At 42.3% G+C, this 16079-nt stretch overlaps 1 protein-coding gene and 1 pseudogene across 12 annotated transcripts in view; both read left to right on the forward strand.

The window, feature by feature from the left end:
• Positions 1-16079, forward strand: part of PRORP (protein only RNase P catalytic subunit) — a 160823-nt gene that overhangs the window by 137237 nt on the left and 7507 nt on the right. The window lies entirely within an intron of this gene.
• LOC129137054 (large ribosomal subunit protein uL6-like) lies at positions 11684-13101 on the forward strand (annotated as a pseudogene).

Below are 16079 nucleotides of genomic sequence, written 5' to 3' on the forward strand. Positions count from 1 at the left end.
AGGCTCAGATAAAGTGGAGCTTCTCCTCACCATCCCCCGACTGATTCATTAAAGGGAGGGAAGTTGAACAGAAGGTAGAGAGGTAGATTGAGGAAGGAAATGTACTTCAGCACTGACACGTGGCCTCCCTGAACCACCTTATCAAATAGGCCCCTACTTGTTTCCTAAAGTCCTTAAAAGAGGGAGATATTGCCAGAGAGAACTTGCCTTGAGAGCCAGGTGGTTTTGAGATCCTGTATTTATTTTTTAGTCTTTTGGAGGTGGCCAATCTCCATTTTTTTTTTTGTTTTTTTTCGTTTTTTAAAATTTTTTATTTCCGTAGGTTATTGGGGAAAAGGTGGTGTTTGGTTCATGATTAAGTTCTTTAGTGGTGATTTGTGAGATTTTGGTGCACCCATCACCCGAGCAGTATACATTGCACACAATTTGTATTTTATCCCTTACCCCCTTCCCACTCTTTTCCCCTGAATCCCCAGAGTCCATTGTGTCATTCTTTTGCCTTTGCATGGTCATAGCTTAGCTCCCACTTATGAGTGAGAACATTCAACGATTGGTTTTCCATTCCTGAGTTACTTCACTTAGAATAATAGTTTCCAGTTTCATCCAGGTCGCTGCAAATGCCATTAATTCGTTCCTTTTTATGGCTGAGTAGTATTCCATCATATATATATATATATATATATATATATATATATATATATATATATGCCACAGTTCTTTTATCCACTTGTTGATTGATGGGCATGGAAGTCATTACACAGAAAAGATACTTGCACACACAAGTTTATAGCAGCACAGTTTGCAATTGCAAAAACAAGATCCTTTTTTTATATTACCACTTAGGAACACCTTGACTAAGTCCCTAATTTCTCTTTCCTTTACCTTCTTTATCCTGTAAATGAGAAAACACTGCTGACTTCCCTCATAAATTGCTATGAGAAATAATAGAAAATTATCAAAGATAATTTCATCTTTCCGTACAAAAAATTGTATGTAAATAATGTTGTTTATATTTTTGGGTTTTGTTTGTTTGTTTGTTTTGAGATGGAGTCTTACTCTGTTGCCCAGGCTAGAGTGCAGCTACCTTGGCTCACTGCAACTTCTGCCTCCTGGGTTCAAGTGATTCTCCTGCCTCAGCCTCCCGAGTAACTGGGATTATAGGCGCCCACCACCGCGCCCAGCTAATTTTTGTATTTTTAGTAGAGACAGGGGTTTCACCATCTTGGCCAGGCTGGTCTCGAACTCCTGACCTCGTGATCCACCCGCCTTGGCCTCCCAAAGTGCTGGGATTACAGGCATGAGCCACCGCGCCTGGCTGTTTAATATTTTTGTTAATGATGACTTGACAAATTTTAATAACACTGTAAGGATAGTGGAGGGGTCGGGGAGGCACAGGTGCAGGCGGGAGGGTACCTGAGGAATTCCTACCTTGGACCAGAATACAAAACCATGGATCCTATACTGATATAAATATAAATTTGGAATAGTATCTCCAATTACTAATAATAAATAGGAAGAATTATATTAGATGACTGACATTTCAATTATGTTTCTACCAGAAAGTGCATTTTGGCCAAATATTAACATGAAACCAGAAGTCAATCATGACCAGGCATGGTATCTCACGCCTGTAATCCCAACACTTTGGGAGGCTGAGAAGGGAGGACTGCTTAAGCCCAGGAGTTTGAGTCTAGCTTGGGTAACATGGTGAGACCCCATCTCTAAAAAAGAAAAAAATTAGCCGGGTGTAGGGGCACATGCCTGTGGTCCCAGCTACTCAGGAGGCTGAAGCAGGCGGATGACTTGAGCCCAGGACGTCAAGGCTGCAGTGAGCCATGTTTTTGTGCCACTGCTGCACTCCAGCCTGGATGGCAGAGTGAAACCCTGTCTCAAAAACAAAAAACAAACAAACAAAAAAACAAATTAAAAAGAAGGCAGTCATTATCCTTTCTGGCTGTCTTCCATTGCCTTCTTTCATGGTGCAGGCAGGATGCTGAGCCCTGTAAATCTCCCCACTGGGCCAACTGCTGCTGCCTGTAGGTGTGGGTGGTCTCCAACCATGACTGGGCTTTACCCTGTCCAGCTCTCTCTACGTGTCTGCAGTCAGCTCCTGCTCCCAATCCCCACACCAGCTATATCTCATCTGCACTGTTGCCCTCAAGCCTCCTGCTTCACCATCCCTCTGCCAATGACTTGCCTCCTGTTGCACACAGAAAACAGAAAATATCAGGATGAATGACTTCACATCTCTACCTACATACCACATACACACACCTACACACAAACCACACAATCAGACTTTCCTATGTTTAGACCTACCCTTATCCTTCCATCTCAGTGGCAAGAGGTGTTCTCTCCACCTGTTCTGTAGATTCTATCCCCGGCTTTCTCAGGAACCTTGTTTTCCTTTCTGTGCCCATATCTTCAGCCTCTACCTTGCTACTTGCTTTTTCTGATCAGAATATGAATATTCTCAAGTCTCTTCCATCCTTAAAAAAATTGAGAAACTTTCTGCTGGTCAGGTTCAGTGGCTCATTCCTGTAATCCCAGTACTTTGGGAGGCCAAGGCAGGCAGATTGCTTGAGGTCAGGAGTTCCAGACCAGCCTGGGCAGCATGGTGAAACCCCACCTCTACAAATAATACAAAAATTAGCCAGGTATGCTGGTGTGCACCTATAGTCCCAGCTACTCAGGAGGTGGAGGCGAATCACTTGAGCCCAGGAGGTCGAGGCTGCAGTGAGCTGTGATTCGTGCCACTGCAGTCCTCCAGCCTGGGCGACAGAATGAGACTGTTTCAAAAAAAAAAAAAGAGAGAGACAGAGAGAGAGAGAGAGAGGGAGAGAGAGAGAGAGAGAGGGAGAGAGAGAGAGAGAGAGAAAAGAAAAGAAAGAAAGAAAGAAGGAAAGAAAGAAAAGAAAAGAAAAAAGAAACACACACACACACACCTTTCTCCCTTCGCAGTGAAGCTTCTGGGAGATGGGATTTTGAAGAGGCCACAACACTCAGTATCTGAAATGAAGAGCAGAACCGATTGTTTGCTCAGACAAAATAGAGCTATACTTATAGGACAGAGTCTCTCTGGGCAAAGCAAACTGCATCCTTATATAGGATTTAGGGAACCAACTGAAATCTCAGTCCTGCCCCCTCTGGCATCATCAAAATGACTCCCCTTGGTTGTAGGCCACACTTTGGTTCTTATCTGACATGGTGTCCCCGTAGCACTGGTACATAGCTGCTCCCTCCTTCTTGAAATACTCCTTATAGTCTCTTTCTGAGAGACCACTGTCTCCTGGGTTTTCATCTTTTTGGTCATGCTTCAGTCTCTGTTATAAGCTTTTCTTAGTACCCCATCCTTCAAATAATGGTATTCCTCAAGTGTCTTCCTCCACTATCTTCCCTCCAGAGTTTTTACCTGTCCTGTTACAGCTCATCTACTCTCTGATGGCACCTGCCATTGCATGTTCCCTGAATGACTCCCAAATCTTTATCTGCAGCCCAGATCCCTCTCCTAAGTGGTAGAGAGCCACATAACTGGCCGCCTACTAGATCTCTCCCACCTTGAGATATCAAAAGCTCCTCCTCTCATAGACTCTTATCTTGGTACCATCATCTATCCAGCTGTCCAATCTGTCTTGCTTTATCCCTCTCCTTGTTTCCCACATCCAGTCAGTGACTAAGTCTGCTCAATTCTGCTTTACTAACTCGCAAAGAGCTCTGTTCTTTTCATTTTTACTGCCAGTTTTCTCATTATCTCTTGCCTGAATTACTGCAGAAGCCTCCTAATTGATCTCCCTTTTGTGGCCCAGCCTTCATGCAGTCCACAATTTTGATCTCTCTAAAATGGAAGTCATGTCACTCTCCTGTTTTGGTTTGTTTGTTTGTTTGTTTGTTTTGAGATGGAGTTTCGCTCGTGTTGCCCAGGCTGGAGTGCAATGACGCAATCTCAGCTCACCACAACCTCTGCCTCCCGAGTTCAAGCGATTCTCCTGCCTCAGCCTCCTGAGTAGCTGGGATTACAGGCATGCACCACCACGCCCAGCTAATTTTGTATTTTTAGTAGAGATGAGGTTTCTCCATGTTGATCAGGCAGGTCTTGAACTCCTGACCTCAGGTGCTCCACCTGCTTTGGCCTCCCAAAGTGCTGGGATTACAGGCATGAGCCACCGCGCCCAGCCCACTCTCCTGTTTTAAATCCTTTGATTTTCCCCCATTGCTTTCAGGCAGGAAAAGACTTTATACAACTTATAAAGACCCCTGGGATCTAACCCTTGCATTCATTTCCAGTCTTATTTCTGGCACGTCCCATGTCATCCTCCCACACCTCTGCTTGAGTCACATTTGACACCTTGCAGTTCCTCAAATTCAGTGTGCTAATAAAGAGCCTCCACCTTCAACTTGCTGCTCCTGTTCTTGGAAATTCCCATTCCTTGCCGGGCTAGTTCATCTGAAAACTCAGCTCTGCTGTCACTTCCTCTGTGGTGACTTCCCTGACCACCCTCCTCACCCACAGTCTGATTGAAGTGCCCATCCTTTGTGTTCCATCTTAGTGCATACATTATATTATATTAATTTGACTGCAAAGACCTTGAGGTTAGAGATAACTGTGTTTGGTTGTTTTTTTTTGTTTTTTTGAGATGGAGTCTCACTTTGTCTCCCAGGCTGGAGTGCAGTGGCGTGATCTCGGCTCACTGCAACCTCTGTCTCCTGGGTTCGAGCAATTCTCCTGCCTCAGCCTCCCAAGTAGCTGGGACTACAAGCATGTGCCACCACGCCCGGCTAATTTTTTTGTATTTTTAGTAGAGACGGGGTTTCACCATGTTGGTCAGGCTGGTCTCGAACTCCTGACCTCAAATGATCCACCCGCCTTGGCCTCCCAAAGTGCTGGGATTACAGGCGTGAGCCACCACACCCGGCTGGAATAACTGTTTTTTTATATCTGTATTCCAAGTACCACATGCCTAGTGACTTACAGAGGAGGTTCTTCTTAATCTTTGATGAATGAACTGGCCTTTTCAATTCATCAGGACCATAATATTTTATTTTATCAAGAGATAGGGTCTTGCTGTGTTGCCCAGGCTACGCTTGAACTGCTGGGCTCAAGCAATCCTCCTACCTCAGCATTCCAGGTAGCTGGGACTACATGCATCTACCACCAAACACAGCCTCTAGATTCAACTACCAGTTTGCAAGAAGCATAGAAGACTGGAGACTATGTTACATGATACCATAGGGATGCAATCGGTAAAATCTAAATGGAGGAAATTCTCTATGAACAATCATATGCCTTAGACTATAAGGGAGAAAAGATAAATAGATAAAGAGCTTATACAGAGTCTTAAGAGAGATACCAGGCAATTTCAATGTATGGGAATTTTTTAGATCCTTATTCAAAAAACAATTGTGACTCAAATATGAGTCATTTATGTTACATTTATGTTACATAAATTTTATATTAAATATATTTTACAACAAGAAAAGATTTTATCAGGCTGGGCGCAGTGGTTCACGCCTGTAATCCCAGCACTTTGGGAGGCCAAGAAGGGCGGATCACAAGGTCAGGAGTTTGAGACCAGCCTGGCCAACATGGTGAAACCCCATCTCTACTAAAAATACAAAAATTAGTTGGGCGTGGTGGCAGGCGCCTGTAATCCCAGATGCTCCGGAGGCTGAGGCAGGAGAATCGCTTAAGCCCAGGAGGCGGAGGCTGCAGTGAGCTGAGATTGCACCACCGTACTCCAGCCTGGGTGACAGAGCGAGACTCTGTCTCAAAATCTCAAAAAAAAAAAGAAAAAAGAAATTGTGCTTATCTTTTTTTTTTTTTTTTTTTTTTTTTAGACAGAGTCTTGCTCTGTCGCCCAGGCTGGAGTTCAGTGGTGCAATCTCAGCTCACTGCAGCCTCCGCCTCCTGGGCTTAAGCGATTCTCCTGCCTCAGCCTCCTGAGCATCTGCGATTACAGGCGCCTGCCACCACGCCCAACTAATTTTTGTATTTTTAGTAGAGATGGGGCTTCACCATGTTGGTCAGGCTGGTCTCGAACTCCTGACCTCGTGATCCGCCCACCTTGGCCTCCCAAAGTGCTGGGACTACAGGCGTGAGCCACTGCGCCTGGCCCTGTGCTTATCTTTTAAAGCATTCTTATATTTAGAAATGCATTCCAACATATTTACAGGTGAAAGGATATGTCTGGGATTTGTTTCAAAATAATCCGAGAGAAGGAAGTGAATTGGTATATAGATGAAATTGGATTGGCCGTGAGCTGATAATTATTGCAGCTGAGCGATGGGTACATGGCAGTTCATTATGCTATTCTGCCTGCTTTTGTTTATATTTAAAATTTTTATGATAAAATACTTTTTTTTTTTTTCTTTTTTGAGACCGAGTCTCGCTCTGTCGCCCAGGCTAGAGTATAGTGGCACCATCTCAGCTCACTGCAACCTCCTCCTCCTAGGTTCAAGCGATTCTCCTGCCTCGGCCTCCCAAGTAGCTGGGACTACAGGCGCTTGCCACCATACCCAGCTAAGTTTTTTGTATTTTTAGTAGGGACTGGGTTCTACCATGTTAACCAGGCTGGTCTCAAACTCCTGACCTCAAGTGATTTGCCCGCCTCAGCCTCCCAAAGTGCTGGCATTACAGGCATGAGCCACCGTGTCTGGCCTGATAAAATCTTTTATTGTTGTAAAATATATTAACATAAAATTTACCATTTTAACCATTTTTCAGTATACAGTTCAGTGGCATTAAGTACTTCATGTTGTCGTGCAACTGTTGCCACCATTCATCTCCAGACTTTTCTCATCTTCCCAAACTGAAACTCTGTATCCGTTAAACAATAGCTCCTCATTCTCCTCTCCCTGCTGCCCTGACAACCGCCATTCTATGCTGTCTTTATGAATTTGACTACTTTAGGTAACTTATGTAAGTGCAATCTTTCAGTATTTGTCCTTTAGTGTCTGGCTTTTTTCACTTAGTTTTCAAGTTCATCCATGTTGTAGCATGTATTAGAATTTCATTCCTGTTTAAGGCTGAATAATAATCTATTATATGTATATACCACATTTTATCGATCTATTCATCTTCCAGAAATTGACATTTGGGTTGCTTCCAAAACAGTTTTTAAGTTCTTTCCTGGAGGTATCCCATAATGAATGTTCTTATAAATGAGGTATATTGATGATAGTTATCTTGCTGAGGAACAGACGAAGAATTTCTAATTTCTGAAGACATCAGATCCCAAAGGCTTTAGAGTTTCTGAACAGCTACAATCCATAAAACCTCAGGAAGTGCCGTAGACTGCAGAGGAGGAGGTAAAAAGGTATAAGCACAGGGAAAGGAAGTTAACATTTGCTGTTTAGGATTACTGAGAAAAGCTTTTGCTCTCATTGGCCTCTCTTACCTCCCAGGCAGCTTTTCTATTTCCGGAGCATCCCTACACAGTTATTTCTAACCCATGTAGCCCTGCCAACTATATTTTTACCCTAAGCTCAGGAACTACTTTTCATCAGTTTTATGCCAAAAGTTAATGTGTCACATATGAGTAAAAAAAAAAAAGTCTCTTATCTCCTCCTACTGGAGATAAGCCAAATTAGGGCAGAAGCCAAACCAGAAAAATTCAAACCAAATATTAATCTGAAATATGTTTGTTTGTTCATTTGTTTGAGACAGGGTCTCACCATGTTGCCCAGGCTGGTCTCGAACTCCTGAGTTCAAGAGATCCTCCCACCTCAGCCTCTCAAAGCACTGGGATTACAGGCATGAGCCACTGCACCTGGCAAAATATGTTTTTATTCTTCTGATTTTTAGAGAATTATCCTTAATCATCTTGAGAAAAAACGGTAGACAGAAAATTAAAATTTAACCCCGATAGTAATCAGAATAAAGAAAATGCAGTGGCAAAAGGAGACATATTTCAAGGAAAAATAATTTTGTGAAAAGGAAAGGTGAAATAGTAGGAAATACTGGAAACAGAAACCCCAAATCAGAAGGGAGAAAAAAAAGAATTCTAAGATGATAAGTCTGACTTGAGTAAGCCTCCATCTTCCCATTCCAGAAGTCTGGGCCAAGTGTACTCCTTATCAGTAAGGGAAAGTATCACTAAGGAGGACCCGTGATGTTGTGTGGGATGGGGCAGGCAGGGTGTGGGGGCGGGGCAGAGATACCGTATTTTAGGTTAAGCCTGAGGTATTGGGTACTCAGGAGGTATTAGTTCTGGGATCAGTTTGGAATTTTAGATGTGCTCTAGAATGAACCGCGTATTGTTTATTTTGTTGTGCTATGTAGTCCAGACTCCAGAATGTATCCTTCCGGTATTATCACACAGTTTTGATTACCATAGCTGTATAAGAAGGACTAAAATGAGGTTAACTGATTTTTCTGCTTCATTCTTTCTTTTCAAAATTGTTTTAGCTATTCTACTTCCTTTGCCTTTACTGTCTATAGCCTTCCAATTCATGAACCTGGACGATGGTGTTGAGTTCTTCTATATGCTTGCTGATTTTCTGTCCAGTTATCTCAATTGTTGAGAGAGGAGTGTTGAGGTCTCCAACTGTAGTTGTAGATTTGGCTATTTCCCCTCCTGGTTCTGTCAGCTTTTGCTTTCACATATTTTGCAGCTCTGTTGTTTGGTACACACATTTAAGATTGCTATGTTTTCTTAGATTGACCCTGTTACCATTATATAACGTCTTTTGTGTCTCTGGTAATTTTCTCTGCTCTGAAGTCTATTTTATTTAATATTAATATAGCCACTCCAGCTTTCCTTTCATTGTTTGCATGCTATATAACTTTTTCCATCCCTCTACTTTCCACCAGTCTATTTGATTATATTTGAAGTGAGTTTTTTTTTAGATAGCATATAGTTGGGTCATGTTTTTTAATCCATTCTGCCAGCCTCTGTCTTTTAATTGGTATATGTAGACTTTTTATACCTCATACTGTTATTGATATGTTAGGGCTTATATTTGCCATTTATTTTTTCTTTTCTGTGTTTTGTCTCTGTTTTACTTTTCCTCCCTTCCTATGGACTATTGAACTTTTTTAGAATTCCATTTTTATTTCTTTATAATGGCTTTTTAAAATCTATAGTGTTTTTTTCTGGGTGCAGTGGTTCACACCTGTAATTCCAGCACTTTGGGAGGCTGAGGTGGGTGGATCATTTGAGGTCAGGAATTCAAAACCAGCCTGGCCAACATGGTGAAAATCGGGCTTTACTAAAAATACAAAAAAAAATTAGCCAGGCATGGTGCTGTGCACCTGTAATCCCAGCTACTCAGGAGGTTGAGGCAGGAAAATTGCTTGAACCCGGGAGGCGGAAGTTGCAGTGAGCCGAGATCAGACTACTGCACTCCAGCCTGGCGGACAGTGAGATTCTGTCTCAAAAAATAAATAAAATAAAATAAAATCTATAGTGTTTTTGAGTGTATCTTTTTGTATAGCATTTTTAGTGATCACTGCAGGTGTTTTGGAGGTTTTTCGGGTTTTTTTTTTTTTTTTTTTTTGGTGGGAGCTTTTTCAGATAGGGTTTCACTCTGTTGCGCAGGCTGGAGTGCAGTGGCACTATCATAGCTCACTGCAGCATTGATCTACTGGGCCCAAGGGATCCTCCCACTTCAGCCTCCAGAGTAGCTGGGACCACAGGCACACACCAGCATCCCCAACTAATGTTTTTTATTTTTAGTAGAGACAAAATCTTGCTTTGTTTCCCAGGCTGGTCTCAAACTCCTGAACTCAAGCTGAGGCAGAAATTAAAGAAAGAAAAAATAAAATTAAAAAAGAGAAATAAACTTTCCTGTATTAGGCTGACTTGACCCAGAGGCAGCAACAGGCACAGGCCAGACCCAAGAAAAGTCTTGATAATACTATCTAATGTGCCCTGAAGACTCTCCCAGTACTCCCTCAACATAAGGAAGAGAAAAACAAATTTTCCTTTGTCTTATAGTATAAGTTTATAGATTCCTGTTCTCTGTAACTAGTAACTTCAAGTATTCTGTTTTACCTAAACAGTACAGTGAAAGTCATGAGACATCTGAGCAGGCCTAAGCTATAGCCACCTAGGTGCTATAGTGAATGTCACAGAATAAGCCGTGCTAGGCACTAAGGCAAACCTAGATAACAGCCATCTAGATTGCATAGCAACAGTCATGTGTAATCCTGAGTTATGCACCTATCACAGTTTGATTAACTGTCTTTGTTCTGCCTCTGTATTCTTGCTTTCGCACCACCATAAGTTTGTTTCAGGCTAGCCCACCCCCTTTTTGAAGGGTATTTAAAAGTCAAGTGCTGTCTTTGTTCTTAGCCCAGTTTTTTAGATGTTAAGTCTGCTAGGTCTGAGTGCACTCAATAAAGATCCTCCTGCTTTACCCCGAAGTCTGTCTAGTCCTCCTGATTTCTGCAACAAAGCGATCCATCCAACTTGACCTCCCAAAGTGCTAGGATTACAGGTATGAACTACCACACCCAGCCAACTCTATTTGTTTTATACATACACAGACACACACACATACACAGCGTCATAGTCTACTGATGTTATTTTACTAAGTTTTCTGAGTAAGACTGCCTCTTTCCTGGTCTTTGGCTAGAGAGAACAAGCCTTTGTTGGGTTTTTTTGTCTGCACACATTGGCATTTCTAGGTTGACAGCTTCTTCAGCTCCAATTCTGAGATATATGTGGCAAAAAGAAAACCCAGGGAACTCACCACCATGTCAGTCCTTGTGTACTGAGGTCCCCAGCCAGTTTGCCATTTTTCCCTCTACCTTTCCAAGTCTTCTTATGTTTATTTTATATATAATGTCCAAGGTTTTTAGTTGCACTTAGTGGGAGACATAGGGAGAAGTACATCTACTCCATTTTCCCTCCTCGTTTTACTTTTGATCTAACATAGAATCTTAAGTTGAATTTTCTGTCTTTTTAAAAAAATTATTCCAAGTAGCCGGGCGCGGTGGCTCACGCCTGTAATCCCAGCACTTTGGGAGGCCAAGGCGGGCAGATCACGAGGTCAGGAGTTTGAGACCAGCCCGACCAACATGGCGAAACCCCGTCTCTACTGAAAATACAAAAATTAGCTGGGCGTTGTGGCGGGTGCCTGTAATCACAGCTACTCAGGAGATTGAGGCAGGAGAATCACTTGAACCCAGGAGGCGGAGGTTGCAGTGAGCCAAGATTGTGCCATTGCACTCCAGCCTGGGTAACAGAGCGAGACTCCGTCTCAAAAAAAAAAAAAAAAAAAAAAACTATTCCAAGTATACCTATGACACTGATTCAGACCACTGGATCCAGCCTTCGAATTTACCCGAGAGGAAGTGGGTTCATGGCTGGACTGTCATGGAGTTTCAGGCCAGGGCTTTTATGCTGCACACTCATCTTTTTCCCTGTGTCTTTCATTTATTCTCCTTTGTTTTCATTGTTTTCAGAGAGCTGCTTCTAGTAGAGACTTCTCAGCCACAAGATGGTGCCCCAGAATAGTTCAAGATAGGCTTTTCTGCTCTTCTTTGGGCCCCAGTCTTTAATGTACTATTAGTAAACTCAAGGCCATTTATCTGAACCAGGATATAGCTATGAAGACACAACTGTATTATCTTAAGCCATGTTTTCCCAGTTGCCTGAAAACTTAAGCAATCAGTATCAGAAATAGTTTTTGTTTGAATTTTTTTATAATTGTAATATTATTATTATTATTATTATTTAGAGATGGGGTCTTGCTGTGTTGCCCGGGCTGGTCCCGAACTCCTGGCCTCAAGCAGTCCTCCTGCCTCAGCATCCCAAAGTGCTGGGATTACAGGCCTGAGCCACCAGACCCAGCCTATGTCTTTTGAGCTATTTGAATCCATGAATCGAAGTTTACTAGTGTAGATGTTTGCCTTTTATTACCAGCCCAACTTTTAAAATAGCTTATAAGATTATGTTTAAAAATACATAGAATAACTTTCTTTGCCATGTCTACTGAGAGAACGAAGACCATTCTCAGCAACCAGACTGTCAACATTCCAGAAAATGGTGACATTACTCTGAAGGGACACACAGTTACTGTGAAAGGCCCCAGAGGAACCCTGCAGAGGGATTTCAATCACATCAGTGTAGATTCAGTCTTCTTGGAAAGAAAGAAAAGAGGCTCCAGGTTGATAAATGGTGGGGAAACTGAAAGGAACTGGCTGCCGTTCAGACTATTTGTAGTCATGTACAGAACATGATCAAGGGTGTTACACTGGGCTTCCATTACAGGATGAGGTCTATGTATGCTCACTTCCCCATCAATGTCGTTATCCAGGAGAATGGGTCTCTTGTTGAAATCTGAAATTTCTTGGGTGAAAAATACATCCTCAGGGTTCGGATGAGAACAGGTGTTGCTTGTTCAGTATCTCAAGCCCAGAAAGATGAATTAATCCTTGAAGGTAATGACATTGAGCTTGTTTCCAATTTAGAGGCTTTGATTCAGCAAGCCACGACAGTTAAAAACAAGGATATCAGGAAATTTTTGGATGGTATCTATGTCTCTGAAAAAGGAACTGTTCACCCGGCTGATGAATAAGATCTAAGAGTTGTCCAGCTTCTGAAACAAGATGCCGGATGATTCCTAAGACCTATTTGTGATGTTTAAATGATGCAAAAGACCTATTGATTTGGAAAGAAAAATAAAATAAAAATACATAGGACAGAAAGACTGGTAAATAGACATTAACAATCTTTGGGTAGTGAGCTGTGAGTCATTTGTTCTTTCATTTTTCAAGTTTTCAAATATGAGCTACTTTATGATGGATGAAAATGGATGTTGGGCATATTCTTCAGCTAATCAGAAAATATTTATTAACGAAAAAATATATTTATGACCCATCCAATGTGTGTAGAGCCAGCATATATGTTTTCTTAGTCTTGATAGTTACATAAGAAAATATTGGGGGCTGGGCGCGGTGGCTCACGTCTGTAATCCCAGCACTTTGCTAGGCTGAGGTGGGTGGATCACCTGAGGTCAGGAGTTTGAGACCAGCCTGGCCAACATGGTGAAACTCCGTCTCTACTAAAAATACAAAAATTAGCCAGGCATGGGTGGCAGGTGCCTGTAATCCAAGGTACTCAGGAGGCTGAGGTAGGAGAATCGCTTGAACCTGGGAGGCAGAGGTTGCAGTGAACTGAAATTGTGCCACTGCACTCCAGCCTGGGTGACAGAGCAAGACTCTGTCTCAAAAAAAAAAAAATAATAATAATATTGGGTACTCCGTTACTAAAGGCAGGGACTATGGCTTAAAATCCTGCAGCTGTGATACCTACCATGTGTCTTACACATAGAGAGGTCTAGGAAATAACTGCTTGAGCACAGAAACCATTATTCCTAGCTTTGAAGGAAAGAACTATATTTTACTAGTTGTAAATCTTTGAGTTTGGTGTCCTCAAGGTAATTACCTGCTTGAGTGTTAGCTCACATGAAGTGGGCAAGTTGTGTCCATTCTTTTTTTTTTTTAGAGATGGTGTCTCACTCTGTTGCCCAGGATTGCAGTGGTACAATTGTAGCTCACTGTAGCCTTGAACTCCTCAAGCAATCCTCCTGCCTCAGCCTCTCATGTAGCCGGGATCACAGGTGCATGCCACCATGCCTGGCTAATTTTTATTTTATTTATTCATTCATTCATTCATTCATTTTTTTTGAGATGGAGTCTTGCTCTGTCACCCAGGCTGGAGTGCAGTGGTGTGATCTCAGCTCATGGCAACCTCCACCCCACGGATTCAAGCAATTCTCCTGCCTCAGCCTCCCCAGTAGCTGGGATTACAGACATGCATCACCACGCCCAGCTAATTTTTGTATTTTTAGTAGAGATGGGGCCATGTTGGCTAGGCTAGTCTTAAACTCCTGAGTCAAGTGATCTGCCCACCTTGGCCTCCCAAAGTGCTGGGATTACAGGGAGAGCCACCGTGCCTGGCCTAATTTTTTTTTTTTAATAGAGACGAGGTCTTGCTATGTTGTCCAGGCTGGTCTAAAACTTCTTGCCTCAAGCAGTCCTCCAGTCTCATCCTCCCACAGTGCCGAAGTTACAGATGTGAGCCACCATACCCGGCCCATTCTATGTCTTAATTATAGAACTAATAATTAGGGATAAAAAAGCCAACTACTCCTTACTGAAATAAGATTAGCAATGGAGTGGACAAAAATTCAATATCAGTCCAAAGCAATAAACGGTAATATTTTAAAAATTCAGCTGGCCAGGCACAGTGGCTCACGCCTGTAATCCCAACACTTTGGGAGCTGAGGCGGTTGGATCACAACGTCAGGAGTTCCAGACCAGCCTGGCCATTATGGTGAAACCCCGTCTCTGCTAAAATTACAAAAATTAGCCAGGCATGATGGCGTGTGCCTGTAGTCCCACCTACTCTGGAAGTGCCACCACTTCTGTGGCAGAAGACTTGTTTGAACCCAGGAGTTGGAGGTTGCAGTGAACTGAGATCGCGCCACTGCCCTCCAGCCTGGGCAACAGAGCAAGACTTCGTCTCAAAAATAAAAAATAAATAAATAAAAAATAAAAAAATTCAGCCCTTGATAATTCATTATTAGATCATCAGAGTCAATGTGTATATTGGATATAACAGGTACGAATGTAATATTTGATAGCTGATTAAATAAATGAATTCATTTTATTGATGATAGGACTTTAAGTAATGTCCTGAAAATCTACAGAGGAGGAACTTATGAGTAAAGAGAAGCTAGACTAAAATAAATACCTTTTCCAACCAAGACCCAAGAAAATAAAGGATTTCTGCAAGACCTTTCAACTTGTGATTTTTGTGGGCCCACCAATTCTTATAAAGATCTTTTATATTTCTGATACATGATTATATAATACAAGTTATAATTTTTTCAGCTTTTGTTTTACTTAGTAATATCCATTTATAGCTTAGTTTAATAGGTGGTACATAAAAGTAATTTATGTACTTTTCCTTATGAAAAATTGAGTATAGGCAAGCTCACCAAAGTACTAGACTTCTAAAACCCAAGTCTAGACCTTTGAGGAGTTCATGTGCACACAATGAAGTGGAGGCCAGTGGGAAGTGGAGAGAATGGGGATAAAGTAACTGACTGGAAAGTAGGCTACAGGGTAGAAATCGACAGATCTTTAGTAGAAAAGGGGATTTCAATGAAAGGAGGCAGTATTAGCAATAAAGTCATAACATAGAAAAGTCACTGTCTAGTCTAATCATTTACAAACTTAAAAAGAAGTTGAAGCTTTTATTCAAATCAAAACTTATGTAGAATACCAATATGATAAATATATAAAGGTTGAGCCGTTTGGGTCGAAACAAGGTTTGACATGTATAGGAAACAAAATCCCATCCCTCTTGAGCCTCTCTATCTCTATCCTAGTGGGCCCTAGAGAGCACAGTTTAAAACAGCTGAACTAGGCTGGGTGCAGTGGCTCACACCTGTAATCCAGGTGCTTTGGGAGGCCAAGGCAGGAGAATTTCTTGAGGCCAGAAGTTCAAGACCAGCCTGGGCAGGATCGTGAGATCCCATCTCTACCAAAAAAAAAAAAAATTAGGCCAGGCATGGTGGCTCATGCCTGTAATCCCAGCACTTTGGGAGGCTGAAGCGGGTGGGTCACCTGAGGTCAGGAGTTCGAGACCAGCCTGACCAACATGGTGAAACCCCGTCTCTACTAAAAATACAAAATTAGTTGGGTGTGGTGGCGCATGCCTGTAATCCCAGCTACTTGGGAGGCTGAGGCAGGAGAATCACTTGAACCCGGGAGGGAGAGGTTGCAGTGAGCTGAGATCTCGCCATTGTACTCCAGCCTGGGCAACAAGAGTGAAACTCTGTCTCAAAAAAAAAAAAAAAAAAAAAAAAAATTAGCCAGACATGGTGCACATCTGTGGTCCCAACTACTCAGGAGGCTGAAGTGGGAGGATTGCTTGAGCCCAGGAATTCAAGGCTGCAGTGAGCTATGATTGCACCTGTGCACTCCAGTCTGGACAGCAGAATGAGATCCTGTCCCACACACAAAAATAAAGAAACCCCCCCCTGCAATGTAGCCTGACCAGTAGGCAGATGTTAGACATTAATGTGTAATAGGGAAGCATTTTCCTCAGGCTTTCAAAGATGGG

Source organism: Pan troglodytes, chromosome 15 (assembly GCF_028858775.2).
Source record: "Pan troglodytes isolate AG18354 chromosome 15, NHGRI_mPanTro3-v2.0_pri, whole genome shotgun sequence".
NCBI classification, from domain to species: domain Eukaryota; kingdom Metazoa; phylum Chordata; class Mammalia; order Primates; family Hominidae; genus Pan; species Pan troglodytes.